The sequence below is a fragment of the Protopterus annectens genome, chromosome 6.part0 (genome assembly GCF_019279795.1).
Source record: "Protopterus annectens isolate FY-2018-M chromosome 6.part0, PAN1.0, whole genome shotgun sequence".
Lineage (NCBI taxonomy): Eukaryota > Metazoa > Chordata > Ceratodontiformes > Protopteridae > Protopterus > Protopterus annectens.
In genome coordinates, this window is record NC_056737.1 from 1,530,396,792 (window position 1) to 1,530,413,036 (window position 16,245).

Here is a 16,245-nt window from a genome sequence, read left to right on the forward strand (position 1 = left end):
GCATACATTTCGGTATCCACGGACACTGAATTACTGACTTACTATTAGAGGCAGGCTCTACTAGTAAGCATAGTAGGTTGTGCAACTGTAGGGGCATGTTTACACCTCCGTAGAGCACTTGTACACACCCCCTGCACTCGCACACGTTTCCTGTGCACTTCAAGGGTGCAGCGGTGCACCCTCATACATATTCATATGGTGCTGCTGCACCATCTGTAGTGAGGACACTTGGTGCAAGGCTAAAACCATCCTTGCGCCAAGCTTCTTGAATCCCGGGGAATATCTAAAAATATCAAACTTGTAAGTGCACAAAGCACTAAAAATAATTGATTTGCTTTGCCCCCTTGCACTTCGAATCCAATCTCTATACTTTCTACCTCTGGGGTCATACAATCTCAAAGAAAAGGAAATATTTTGAAGAATATCCACTTTCCCTGTTCTCCTGACTTACGCAATGTCACTGAAGGACTGCATCTGTTGATAACTTTAGAGAGTAATCTTACAAAGGTACTACTGAAAGATTTAGTAATGCAGCACACAATCAGCTGATGTGCTTCCACCTTCATGGTGTGTTGATAATTTGAATGGAATTTTGAATAGTCTTGCTATTCCTGATATTAGCAGGAATGCTGTCTCTGAATTTTGCACCAACACTGGAGAACTCATGTTCATAAATGATTCAGTCTTTGACTCGGTCCCATGCCACAGAAGGATAAAGTCCAGGCTGAACTCCAGATGACCCATGCTTAGCTAGCAACAGAGGAATGGAAGGGTCCAGAATGGAGAAAATAGGAAAGAGTGGATGATGTCAACTTGCCCATTAGAAGGGTGACAGCTCAGTTTGCTGCACTGGTGCAAGTATATCACCCACAACAAAGATCCTAGCAAGCACATACTGTAAAACTGGTGCACCACTTTAGCAAGAGACTTAATGTGTGTGGCAGCATGCATGTGCCTCCTGGTAGTTGCAGATAGTGTAGCACACATACACACACACAACCTGTCGGGTGGGGGGGAGTAGGACAGGCAGCAGAATGGTAATACCGTACTCAAGCCAATAGATGAACAAGCAGGTCAGTTTGGTGCAGAAAACAGAAGACATTATTTCAAATTTGGAGATCACTTAAAAAAAAGCTTGACTGGTCTTGAAAAAGAAGGAAGTTGCTGGCTTCGGACTTTAAGTTGTAAGGAGTTTTGGATAAAGTGTGAATGAAAGTTGTAGGAAGGTATTATATTTCAGTATTTTAAATATAATGGTAAGGAGAAATAGATCAGCCCATTACTTAATTGGGAGTTCAGCTCTAGATAGAGAGATGCAGTGGCACTTGAATTTGCACAAAAGAATAAATCTGCAGATCAATCCGAACAGTGTTTGGAGGTCTTTTCGGTTTGTAGATTATATGCATTATAGGACTGAAGCTCATATTTGAACTGAGCTTATAAAATGCCTTTACAAACTGAAGTTCTAGCTTGTGGGTAAGAAATCTAAACAATTTATAGCAACTTAAGTCAGGAGTATTTTTTGAACTTCTGTGATTTTATTCCAGTCATCTTTGCTGTAGAGCTTAAAAACTGCTTATGGATGAGCGTGATCACCAGCAGTTGAAGCTGGGGGCTAACTATTTCACTGAGGATAACTTCACAATCTTTAATTCAACTCCACTTTCCTTTCTTTACTAGGAGCAAGTCTAAGTCACTTGCTGGCCATATGAATGTGATCTTCTAATGGTCTCTTTTAGCAAACCATGTGTTGGCCACCATTAAACACAATTTAAGATAAGCATGTGCTTTATGCTAATGTTTTGTTTCATAGTTGTTGACCATTATTAACTCATTAGCTAGATAGAAGTCCAGGATGCCCTCTCTTTTACTCCTGTTGCACCAAATATTTGGACCCAAGTAATCTTCATATCCTGTTCTTTCTGTCCTGATATGAGAATTCAGGTCATCCATTATCAAGACCAACTTAGTTTGTCCTTCTTCACTGAGGAGGTCCTGTAGCTGTTTTCTGAATGCCCTCTTTCCTTCAACATCGCAGCCCTGTTGTGGACCACAGGCTATGATCAAGAAGACTACTCTGCCTTTACTTTGAAATTTGATTACCATGAGTCTGTTACTGATTTTCATACCATCTGTCACTATCTTAGGAAGACTGTTCCTCACCACAATTCCTGCACCATTTCTAGTCTGTCCTTCCTCTGAGTATTAGAATCTGGATTCCAGGCCAAGATACTTCATTGTCCTACACTTATACCTTGTTTCCTGGATATACAGAATGTCCATTTCTCTTCTTACTATCATGTCATATTCAGTACAGCAATTCTTAGTTCAATTTTGTTTGGTTGAGTGATCTTATATCCATCTTTCACTCAACAGAATTATCCTAGATAATCCAATCTGACGAGCCAGTAACTTGCTGACATAGGCCTGCTGAGCTTTATAATAGATATAAACTGGCCAGCTGAGAGTATAGACCCTCTCATCATTAGCATAGGCTCCTGGCATAGGTCAGGCTTGGCTATAGTCCTCAACTCACTTAGGACCAACAAATACCCATGCTTCAGTTTTGGAGACATTTGCCTCAATGACAAAATCACCAGCACCCAATGCTTACACTTCCAAGTGTCTAGCATTGGTCCAGGGTGCTGTCTGTGATCCATGCTCTTTTGTTTAGAGGATACTGCACACCACAGCTGATAACTAAAGTGATTTATTCACATGACTCTTTCCCTGATAAGCAACACCTGCACATCTGTGCTGCTACCCACAGCTGTATTCATTTTGAAAGCATTCTTTTGGCAAAGATATTAAGTTAATTTAAGTTCAGCTAAGAGAGCTGGATTTCAGGCTGTTACCTTTCATCCTAGAATCAGAAACAACCATCATGTTTTTTGTGTGTGTAGAGAGAACATACAAAATTTAGACAGTGATCAGAGGTCAGGATCATACTCTGCATGCTGTATCTGGGAGGTGATCATTTTAGCCATTATGGCATCTAGTCTATGAAACTAGTATCTAGGAGAGATTCCTAATAGGAGCATACTTCAAATCATACAGGTGGCAGCCAATGCATGATCGATGTGGGCATGGCCACACAAGCCATTGTCTGAAGTGCTTGATGGCCACACACATGGCAGCACAATGTGAGCTGTTGGAGAGACATAAGTGGTCACTACAATCATCTGGGTGCTCCCATCATTAACCATGATGACTGGTTAGGGCCATTCATTAAAATAAAAAAACTTTCAATGTCAGAATACCAGTTAATGCATCAGACTCCCCTATGCTGTCTAGTTGATGGCTGCCTTAAATGACTTCTGTCTTAGGAGATCTGCAGAAAGATTCTCCTGCAGCCCAAGGGAATAAATGGACTTGAGTCTGATTGGCAGTGGCTCAAAGGTCAATATGTTAAGGGTGAAAAGAGCCTAGAAAGAAATGTGATGATAACTGTGATATGCCCAGCCCCTAACCTGTGTGAGTAAGGTGACATCTGATGCACAATTTGGCCAGTTCATACACTGCTCTGCATAGCCTGGGTATGATAACACATGCTTATTTTAGTCTTTGTTGTCTGTGTCATGGTTCATAGTTGCGAACACACACACACACACACACACACACACACACACACACACACACACACACACACACACACACACCACCTCTTTGATAGTGCTTCAATGTGCTGCACTCAGCTCTGCCTTAGTTGTGTTACTGCTGCTGTATGTTCCTCCCTCCACCCAGCCTTTCTTCTGCTGGTACAAGCTATATAATTGACTCTGCCAAGATGTTTACCTGCTGTTCCATTTCTTTTGCACAATGTCATGTTGTACAGCATTGCACATATAACAAGCATCTTGCTTTAGACATCTGGACTGTATCTTACTGTCCCTAATAATGTGTGTAGACAATGAGAGTATTCTTTCAGTGGGCCAGGCATACACTCCAATATAGTTTGCATTTCTATATGACCTGCATTATAGGCTTTTTCCGATGGTCTGGGGGTTATGAATGGAGGTTATCAACCAGACCTTTAAGGCATGTCTGGCATCAATTGCAATACACAACAAACATGTTATATAGGGCCTCTGTCTGCATGCATGGTACCTGTGTGTATAGACCTAACTCTCTAGCCCATGCATGCACCTATGAACTAAATGAGTTTGTGGAAACTCCACTCATAGGATCCTGTGGTACATGTTAGATTTGTGCCAAATGTAAGAATCATAGGAAATACCCTAGTGGCTCATAGGCACATTATAAATAATGTCCTGTGCATTACAGACCATCTCACAGTTAAGGGAGTAGAAGCTTTTACTGTTGCTGTATTGCAGGTCCTGAGGACCTGGTGGGGCTTTGCTGGCAATTTGTGCAATCTATGGTTCCCAAAATCTCAATGAAAATGGTTGCTTTGTAAAATACCTGGGTGATGCTGGTTTTCTCCTCTCCTCTGTAATCCTGGAGTGACAGATATGCTCTTCTACATGCTGTTGCTGTCACCTGCAATATGCCTAATAAAATGTCCCCAACAGGTCACTAAAATGTCCCTGTAGCTCAGATGGTTAAGGCTACAGATACCTTGGTATCCACAGGTGAGGGTGTACCACACATTCTCCATGATTCAGCTTGTGGACAGCACAGTTCAACTAGGTCCCTTACTGTTTCCCTGTCCATACAGAATCAGCTTATAATCTGTTGGTCTGTGATCTGATGATATAAGATCAACCCGATACACAATATTTGCAGGCACTGGTTCAATTGGTGCCTGCTAACATATGCTGCTGAGCTACTGCTGCTGTTGATCTAAGCATTTCTCACATCATGAGTACCCTGATTCTCAGTGTTCAAAAATCAGTATTCACTATGATGTAGCATGCCCATTTTATATGGTTCAAAATCAGTCTGCCATCTAGTTGTCGCTGGATCACAGCCAGATAGTTTACATTTTGCTGATCATTTTCAGGCCAGTAGGTTACATATCTGGAATATTAGGTAATCATAGGCTAAATTGTCTAGGCTTTCAAAAATAAACACCACTGAGGGGTATCCTACAGTGCTATCTGGCAGCCACACATATATATTCATTCACTGTAGTGGGGTGCACAATGATGTAAAGACTATGCTAGATGAATGGATGGAATGGCTGGTGTAGCTTAAGAGGCTTTTTTATTAAAACAATGTAGTGGAAAAATTGGCCATGTTTTTCTTTTGTTAAACTCATTTGTAGTGACAATAAAAAGTGGAAGAACAAAGGGATCTGCTCATATACACTAACAAATTATGTACAACTTAGATTAGGCCATTGATGATTCTTAGAGGATAACTGTTAGAAAAATGAAAAAGCAGGAGATTGGTGTCAGAGAGTGAAGGTCTTATAATGCAACAGCTTTAATTCTATTATCTCTTGGCCTACAAAATTTTATTTTATCATATCTCATTTGCACCAACAAATGTAAAGTAAAAAAACACTATTAATGTAGCCTCTTTTCAAAACTTGGTGATATTATGCTAGATAAGCCCACACAACCCAGTCTAAATTCTCGGAATCCTTTGTCTCTATGCAGCTAAGTTATTGTGTAAGTGCAAATGGACTGATATGCTCTAAGTAATACATATTCAGAGAAAAGTTAGTACTGCATCTGACTTACTCATGCTTAGTAGCACCATATAATTTTATCCAGCAAAAGAAGAAACACCAACTGTACCACAGTAATGTAGGTTATTGAGATAATTGCTGTGGTACAGCTGGTGTTTCTTCTTTTGCTGGATAGTACAGAATTTGTACACCGGCTGTTTTATCAGTTGGAGAGAGAGTTTTGCTTTGTGCACCATATAATTTTACTTGGACCTTGACAGAGAAATAGAAATGCTTTTCCAAAATAATAGAAATGCCTTTGGCTTTTTTCTGTTCCTATCAAACAACTCTCAACCTTTATAATCCAAGAAATTACAATTATCTTGATTCATCATTGTCTAACTAACCACTTCAGCAGATTCAAGGTCTGTAATGTATATACCAAACTACTTCCGATCTGCATTTGTTATACTACAGGGAACCATGTAGGACCACCTCTCTCCCTCCTCTTCTCCCTTTTCCGGATTGCATTGCCCACCTGATCTACATACAGTCTCTGCAACCCCCACTCTCTAAAGAGTGGATGTCACCTTATATATCAATGATATCTTCCTCTCCAGCATTATTAATGAATCTAAGACCATAAAGAAACGTTTACACAATAACTTAATTTTAAATAAAAACCAAATGGATACAATCCCAAAAGCTAGAATTCACTACTTAAATAAAAAAAGAAAAAAAAATAAACAACTAAATTTGTGCTTTTGCTATTAAACCAAGGTTAAACAAAGTTTTTTTTCTATGGCACATTTGCTTCCACAACTTGGCATTTGTGGAATATGTTACATACTTCTGGTATTTAGGCGTCAGAATGTATCTTCTTTGTACATTGGCTTATCACTGAAAGTCTCTTCAACGAGTTCAATAAACAAATAAATGTCGCCTACAGCATCCAAGGCGAATTGTCTCTGGAAGTTGCAGCAACAATCGAAACTCAAGTCATTCAAGTCCCATCTCCAATATGGAGTCCCCCCACCTCAAATTACTGTATCCACTGATAAATGTCTCTCATTTATAAAAACCGCAGTACAGAACTGATAAATTCATCCTTTTATCTTTACATTGATAGCAGCACTATCATGCTTTATTCAGGCTAGATGGGGTAACAGTTTCTATGAGATCAAAGTGTAGCTTTTTCACTATAGTATTCAACTTACTTGACATGAGTGTCTGCCCCACACACTGCTTTGTAGCTGTCCTTGCTAAATGTTTAAGAATCTCCCAGATTTTACAGATCTCAGTCTGTACTCTTCAATTCACATTGTGGATAAAGTCTATTAATTTGCCTGATCAAATACATGATGCATTCTTTCACCCATACTTTGATAGCTGAAAAATCTTAGTTTGTTCAATATGCATCTAAAGACTTGCTTAAAATGAAGCACATTCTGCCTGTGTTTTACCAGATCTGCCCCCCCATTTTAATACATCACATTCTGTGTTGCATCCAGTTGCTTGCCCTTTCTGCTGTTCCACCTGTTACACCTGCCAATAGCAGAAGGAAGGAAGGAAGGAAGAAAGAAAGAAACACTATGTCTGAATAACTGAATCTGAGAATATTTTAAATGCCTATTTGTTGCCGTAACAATACTTTGTTGCATTAGTATTAAAAGCTTTATTCAGTTTGTTAGTTTGTGCATCTTATACTGCTAGACAATGTATTTCTAGGCTATGTATTTTTATCAATGTACTGATTTTTCTAAGTCTTGTCTGAAAATACTCTAAAGAATATAGTACATTTAACCAATATAACTAGAAAAAGTCCAAAATGTAGATGAACACAGTCCCAATAAAAGTAGAATAGAATATTAAAACCAGGGCACAATGACCACAACTAGAAGTAAAATCTTCAGTATATAGAAATAAAAGATAAATGCTTTCATGCTCCAAGGAGCATCATCAAACATTTCACAATGCAGACAAATACATTATTTATGCAAATATAAGATCATATGATCTAAATCAATGCCATTAAACTCGTTTTTGCAAAACAGACTTTAAAGAATCAGTGTCATTCAAACCAGGATAGATTATTGCCCGTAACCTAAGAATCCAGTCTAGCTCCAACATTTTTCATGGCATTACAGATATCACCACCGCTAATATTTACAGAGTACTTTTATTCAGACCCAATGGATTTGACATGTTTCACTAAAGCATCTGTGAGCTTCTGTTTTTTAATATCATGGACATGTTCATTTATTCTCTCTCTCTCAAGGTCCTATTTATTTTACCTACATAAAAATATTTTAATTTTTGGTAACATGCATAAACCACATTAACTGTGTTACAATCTACATAACTTCCTATTCTAAACATTTTCTTATTCATTAGATGGATAAACACATAGTCCTTTAAGATATATGTACAGTAATTACAATTATAGTAAGGAAAAGTGCATTTATTGCTAATCTTTACTTCAGTCATATTATATTCATTTTTATTATGTAAACATGCCTTCAGAGATTGAGCATTTTTAAAAGCAAATGCTGAGGTCATTCCTACCACTTTCTTTATGTTATCATTAACCATCAAAATTGGCCAGTCTTGCTTAACAGTCTCACATACCTGATTAATGTTTCTAGAATGAGTTAAGGATACTCTGGCACCAGGAGATAGTGGCTATAGATATATTAATCATATCATTATGAACACTAAAATAAGGGGCATGCAACAGTAGTTCTCTTTTTCAGTACATCAGTAATAACTTGCTTAATATGACTCATAATATCCTCTAATCACAAAATCTTCTTTCAACTGTCCAGTTGTTTCTATTGTAACAAAAAGTCTATCCAGTCTATGTTCTATTACCATGTTATTTAAGTACTAATATCGGTTGCTTAAATATAACTGATGTAAGTGTTTACCTGTGACCTCTCATCAGTAGCAGAGAGACTGCAAAGATGAATAGAGTTCCCAAGTTGCATCGTCTGCCCATAGTTATGATCAACTGATTTAATTTTAATTCTTCTTAATTTGTGATCTGAATTGGGGAGGAGGTAAATGCTGAACAGAAAGTACTGTTTGAACATTGGCAAAATAACAGATAGTTTAATCCCACAATAATGATAATTGAATTTTTATAATAAAAGATGTCATTGCAGCAGATTCGGTGAGTGGACACACAAGCTGCAGTGCAGAATGGCTGAATAGTCCCTCATATATATTTCAGTACTTATATAGTACTAGAAAAAGCCTGATTAAGCCGTGTGGGCCAGATGGAAGGCACTCAGGCAGTAGATTGCAACAAGGTCACTTTTAGTGTGGAAGTAGACTATTTGTATGTGTCAGTGGGACAAAGGTTTCCTAATTACACTGTAACAACCACAGAGTATTAAGAATTCCAAACAGGAAAAAAAAAACAATCAGTACAGGCAACTGTCTGTAAACACCTGCGCCGACAGTAACACATCAAACATTAAAGTTTACCAGTAGAGAAATATATACATTTGTGTGTTTGGTTGTCAAATACTCTCTGTGCATATAAGTCATTTCTCACAGTAAAACACCCGAGTCCAAAAGTGGTTATTCTTTGGGGAGGCTTTTTATGAAAGTAGATGACCACTGTCAATTAAGAGTCAAACACTACAAGTGCCCCAGTTAGTGAAAACAACTGACAGTAATGTAAATAACCCTTAATCCTACCTGTCCTACCTCCTAGTGGCCAGATGTGTGTGTGTGTGTGTGTGTGTGTGTGTGTGTGTGTGTGTGTGTGTGTGTGTGTGTGTGTGAAGTGAAACAGTAATATATTACTTTCTTTTACTAGTTCACAGTTAATGATGAGATGTTTATTGATTCATGAAGTACTTATAATTTGGGAAAAGTGGTCTCAGTGACAAAGCCTCTGAGCCTTAGTGTATGTGTGCTTGCGTGAGTGTGTATGTGTGTGTGTGTGTGTGTGTGTGTGTGTGTGTGTGTGTGTGTGTGTGTGTGTGTGTGTGTGTGTGTGTGTGTGTGAGCATACGCGCACGCACATGTATGTGTATATGCATGTAGATACAGCAATCAAACTGAAATGTGCTACTGTCTATACAATTTCTATCACCTGATCACAAATGTCGGATATGTACAGAGTCAGAAAGTGGTTATTCTTGGAAATTAATTTCTTGTTTGAATGCTGAGGTACTTTCCAGAAAAAAAAATCATAATAGCTTTATTTTGCAGATAGTGTATATCGATATTTTCCAGTGAAAGTAAATGTACCTATGGAAAACAATTTAGTCAATCGGGCAGTCTGTTTAAAAGGAACTTTAGCTATTGTTTGTGGTATTATATGGAAAAAGTCAAAAAAAGAACCCATTTGTTCGTTTTCAGGATTATTACTTCATGGATGTATTTTCAAGACATACCGTGTTGTTTCAAAAGCTTTAAGAATCTGGCATCCACCTAATATTCAACAAATTTATTTCATAACAAATACATGTAATCTCCATTTTCATGGTGACAAGCACTCTTTACATCTCAAAAGTGTGGTTTTATCATGTTGGCTATGTTCAGTTTCTGTAATGAGTTGCTATTTGACTTTTCTTCAGTGTAAGGAACGCAATAAATTTCCAGAGCATATCTGTATTGACTTGTTCTAACTACATTCACATACATTTCTCTATCAATGTGACTTTGTCTGACAGAGGAAATATGTTAGCCTCCACATATAAAAATGTATAAAATGATACATTATACACAAAGATGAAGGTCTACATGTGTCATTATAACTAAAACTATAAACTAAGTTTGGGTCTTCCAATATGGCTGCACACTGAGTAACAGGTTAATTTTCACTCTCCCAGTGTGAAAAGAGAAATTCAGAAAACAAAGACAGTGAAATTGTCTTTTTTAGTTCATTTCAGTTTTTGGCTAGTAAGTGCACTTTTTAGATGCTAGCAAACAAGAAATTCGGAGAACATGAAGGAAAATCAATCGCAAAAATGTGAGGGAAAAACATTGGCTGGGAAAAATACTGCAGCTGTTCAGCAAAAAAAAAAAAAAAAACAGTTCAAGTTCTAGCTTTGGTGCAAGACATGACTTCCAGTAATCTAGACAAAGAAATAAGTCAAATGTGCTCAGAGCCAATTAAAATAAACAAAAAATGTGAAAAAGTATATCAACTTAAATAACAAAAGGTTGGAAAAATGGAAGAAGTTTTAAAAAAGATATTCAAATGAGCTGACAAAGCTGCAAAAATCAGAGATTGAAATAAAGAAAAGGTGTTTTTGAGTATGAAATTCAAGCTGCTGTATCTAGCTAGCTTCAGAATATTTTTTTCCTGGTGGGTCAGAATAATTTTTGATGCAGAACAACCTAAGGAGGAAATACAAAGGTTTGTGCAAAAAAGTGAGCTATCAAACAGAAATGATTCTGCTTCTTATTCTTTTGATAATAAAGATCATAGAGAGACTATACCAGTGAAACCTTTTCCAATGTTCCAAATGAAAATGCTTGAGAGACAGAAAAAAGCACGAGTTGTTAGAAAAAACAGCAACTTGGAAATTAATGAATAAATGTGGGATTACAAAGCATCAATCACATTTTGAAATATGATGTAACAAGAAAATCTGGAAATTTTAGACTTTTCTGACTTTGTTAATTTTGTAGGGGACTCATAGCATATGCCCTATTTCATGTCATTAATGTTTGACAGAACATTAAGGAGAGGGGAAGAGAAAGGAATGAGTTAACTAAGTAAAACAAATTTTGTTCTTAACTGTATGTTTTAAATACATGGCATATACTAGATGCTATAAAGTAAGCCTTTTCAGTTATTTTGTGTATAATAGGGATACTAAATTAAACAGGTGCCCCTATTTTCCTTCTCCTTTCTTTTTCTAGTTCAGTTTTAAGAAATTTATGTAAAAAGAGAAGAAAGTCTGGACAAAATACTATGATATAAGTAAAACTGATATGTTGTTTCTTACATTTGCATAGGAGAATGATTGGATTAAGGCCATTGGTTTGATCTAATAACATGTTTTAGGGAGAAGCAAGTAAATAAATATGTTTTTCTCTAGCAAATAAATGTTCACAGTGCAACATGAAAAGCTTGTAGTGGAAGCCAGCTGTGCATCTGGTTCTCATGTATCTATGCAGACAAGCTGATAAGGGCAATAAAATAGTCAAGACATTCTATCAGTGGCTAGGAGATAATGTTTTCTGCATCTCAGAGATAAATAAAGATAAGACAAAAACAGACAGTATTTAGTGTAAGTAGAAGCACAGACTGTGCCATCCAGCTTAGCATGGATAACCTTCATTCTAGGTTAATCCAAGCCTGTGAGTGTGGCTGTCAATCTGGGGCAACTGTTCCTATTAGGAGGGTTAAATTTCATTATTTAAAGGGGTCCATATTAAATCACTGAACACTTAAAAAAACAAATGGTGATTGATCGACCCTATGTAAGTGAAAGCTTACAATGTTGAAGCATCAGAACAGCAATTTTGCTGTTCCAACAAAAAAAATAAACACCCCCCACTTAAATATACCAACTCCAAGGCCACACTACAGTGCCAAAAACAGCAAAGTACCAAAGTGGCCAAGCAAATTATTTCCCAGGGAAAGAATTTGCTTAACAGCCGCTTCGATATTTTGAGTTTTCAGCCTTTTAGTTTCGACCAAGATACATTCTAAAGAATGTGTCTTCGGTCTTCTAATATAGACCCATTTAAAGATGTATATATTTTTGTGTGTTCTGTTCTTTTAGGGATTTTATTAAAAACAAGTCTTATAAGATGTGACATAGGTTCAAATGGAAATGATAAGAAACATCTCAATAAAATATCAACCCTCCAAACATTAGTGTATGCGTGTAACACAAACACTGAAACTAGACATTTAAAAAAGTTGCTATACATATAACAGGTGGGAATAATAACTTCTTATCATAATGACAACACTTTCCATACTATCTTTGAATGTGAATAGCCTCAAAGATATATACAAACAAGAAAGAGTAGTGAACTATATTAAAAATGCAGAGTGCAAATAGCTATGCTACAGGAGACACATTTGGAAAGCAATGGGCATGTGAGTTTAATAAGGAAAGAATTTCAGGATGAATATTCAGTGGAATATCTAGGACAAAGAAAAGGGGAGCACTTATATTAATTGTGAGAGTAGCTCCAATAGTGATAGAAGAGGAAAAAATAATAATAATGATATATTTTTGTTACAAAGGGACTACTCAATAGGGAGAATAATTTTTAAAAAGTACTGAAGTAGGGTTGGTGATCCCGAAAGCTTTGCTTGTAATTAAACTCTGTTGCTGGGCATTTCCTGAGTAGTAGTTTTTTCTTGTTTATGTTTCACTGTAGACTTGGTTTACCTTAATGCTAGTCCATTTTGTTTTTTACTAAGGGAAAAGAATTACACTGGCGTGTATTTATATTCCACCTAAAACTGCTACAATACAGCTTAAGAAAATTCTGGGAGAAATAATCAGCTTTCAGCAGGGAATATCATTTATAGGTAGGAACTGGAATTTGTTTTGCAACTATGAGGATGTATTTAAGGGACCTAGAAGAAAAGATATAACAAAAGAGGGTATATTTTTAAAAAAATATATGAAAATGTTTGGTATGGAAGATGTGAATTCAGTAGTAAGAGTTAGGAGAGAATTTACATATTATTCCTCAAGGTACAAGCACTGGGCTAGACAGAATTATGTTTCACAGGAATATGTGCATTTAATTAAAAGTTTTGATATGTATCAAATAACTACTTCAGATCATACACCAATAATAACTAAAATAAAAATACAGGGTAATGAAATAAAAATGAGATGAAACACTGGAGCTTCCCCACCTATCCATTAAATAGAGAAGAATTTAAGGAACAGATAGAGGAAATAATTCAGGAGTTATTAGGAAAATAGAAATTTATTCTGAAAATATAGGTAGGTTTTGGAATAAAATTAAAATGGAGTTTAAAATTAGGGTGGAAATAAAAGAAAAAGAGATATAGTTAAGAAGTAAAACAATTATTTAGAGGAACTGACTAAGGTTAAAGTATGGTAGAATAGAGGGAATCTCACAAAACAAGAAGAGGCACAAAAAAGAAAATAAGGGCCTGCCTCAATAATATGCACAAGTTTAGAAAGATTGCTGTTAAGCCACTGTTTTTTTTTTGTTAATAACTCCAGAGCACAAAAGATTTTAGAACAGCAGCTCAGGCAACAGAAGGTAGAAAGGGTTATTGCCAAGTTTAGGGAGCCTATACAAAGGAAAATAACCAGAGGTCCTATAGAGGTATTAGAAATATTTTGGAAATTTTATGAAAATTTGTATAAAGCAGACAAATGTGGAAATCAATTGAGTGTATCCATAAGTTTTGCACAGTTTTCGGCTTATTTTTTTGTTTTGGTATTTGGTTCGTTTAGTCACATTTCAAATGTGGAAATCAAGAAAAAGTACAAATGGAAATGTTTATGAAAGTCTTAAGTATGCGAAGGTTATAGATAGATGAGGCTCAATTACTTACATTTGGGGATAACAGGAAATGAGGTAAAATGGTGATGTATAACCAATCTACTAGAAAGTCTCCAGTAATATATAGAAGTTTAGAAGCTAAAAGGGAAGAAAGTGATAAAAATCTGGAAGGTTTTGTTTAACAGCAATTTAAAAGGAGGAGACACACTAACATCCTAGAAGAAAGTGGTGGTGGCTGTAATACCTAAGGATGGTAATTACCATCAGATCCAGCTCCACATAGGCCCTTTTGAATCTAAGCCATGATTATAAAGTGTTTATGTCTATAATGGCTAAAAAAGAAGGACAAAGGTGATCCCAAAATTGATAAATATGGCTCAATATGGTTTTGTGGAGTGGAGGCAAACATTTGGCAACATTAACAGTACAATGATGATCCAGAGGGAAGTAGAATGTAAGAAAATACCACTGTTGTTGGTGCGTATTGATGCAGAGAAAGTATTCGACACAATAAGTTGTGGTTTTATTAGAAGAGTAATTGAAACATTGGCTTTGCTTTATAAACTAATAAGGTTAATTATGAAGATATATAAGGGATCAGGGGTGAAAATGAAGGTGGAGGATTTCCTCTCTGATAAGTTCTGTTAGAGCAGAGGAACCAAGCAGAGGTGTCCTCTTTCCCCTTTGTTGTTTGCATTATATTTAGAACCACTGGCGGACAAATAAGGGACTCAGAAATTCAAGGATATAATTGGTATGGTAATCAAGAAAAGTTGGGTTTATATGCAGATGATATTATTTTATTCCTGATAAAATCAGAAAAGGACAATTCAGTGTTGTGGAACATTCTGAGGCAGTTTCAAGTCTTTTCAGGATATAAAATTAATGAAGATAAAACAAAGGCAATAACTGTAAACTATGCACCTACACAGAAATTGTTTCAGAAATACCCATATTTATGGGGACACAATAAAATGAAGTACTCAGGAGTATGGATTAAAAGGGTTTATGTTATGGCAGCAAGGGAGCACTACAGAATCCTGAAAGCCCAAAATCATGAAGACCAAAATCCTGAAAGTACAAAATCCTGAAAACTCAAAATCCTGAAAACACACATGATGCCAACACTTACTATATTCCAGCACAAGTACATACAGAAACAAATTACACACAAACCATATTACTCTTCTCCAAGTATAAGCCCCCCCCACACTCCCTGCTACTTAAATATATCAACTCCGAGATTGCACTTATTGTACTAAAGTGCAATCTCAGAGTTATTATATTTAAGTAGCAGGGGGGGTGGGGGTGCAGCCCCCCACATGGGGGGTGCAGGGGGGCTTGCCCCCCTGCGTATAGTTGAAGGGTAATATGTTTCTGTATGTAATTATGCTAGAATATAGTAAGTGTTGGTATCCAGTGTGTTTTCAGGATTTTGGGCTTTCAGGATTTTGGGCTTTTAAGATTCTGTAGTGCTCCTGGCAGCAAATGATATGTGGGAAGAGACTAAAGAAATGATAGAGACTAAAGAAAAGATAATACAAAAAATAAGAACTTAAAAGCTTTGTTTTACGGACATGGTAACAAGATACAAGCAGTGAAAATGTTTTACTTCCTTTAATTTTATATACAGGTCAGGCATATTTTCATTAACCAGTGGACAAATTGTGGATAGCAATTAATAAAGAGTTGAAGGATTTTGGGAGGGGAAAAGGGCAACAATCAAGTGGGTAAGTTGATCCTTCTAAAAGAACAAAGTAATTTTGCAATACCTGATTTGAAGGAGTATTTAGAGCTACACAGTTAAGGCTCTTATATATAACATAAGCAGAAACTTATAATTCAAAGTGAAAAGGGATAAGGATGAAACAGGAGGGAATCTCAAGAAACATGGGAAGATAGGATTTTGGATGCAGATCCCTAAGGAGAAAAACAATAACCATACAGAATATTACATTCATATTTTATGCTAATTTATGAATATTATATTTATAAAGTAGCAGAAAGTATTCTAAGAACTAAGCCAACACAAGAATGGAGAAATAAGATTCTACCAATAGGAATGAGTGCAATTAGATGTTTAGAGAATATGCAAGAGTGGACCACAATTTATTGAAGAAAACTAGCGAAGGAACCAATATATTGGGAGAAAATAATTAGAAGAGGAAAGGTAACAAAATGGGAAGATGCCA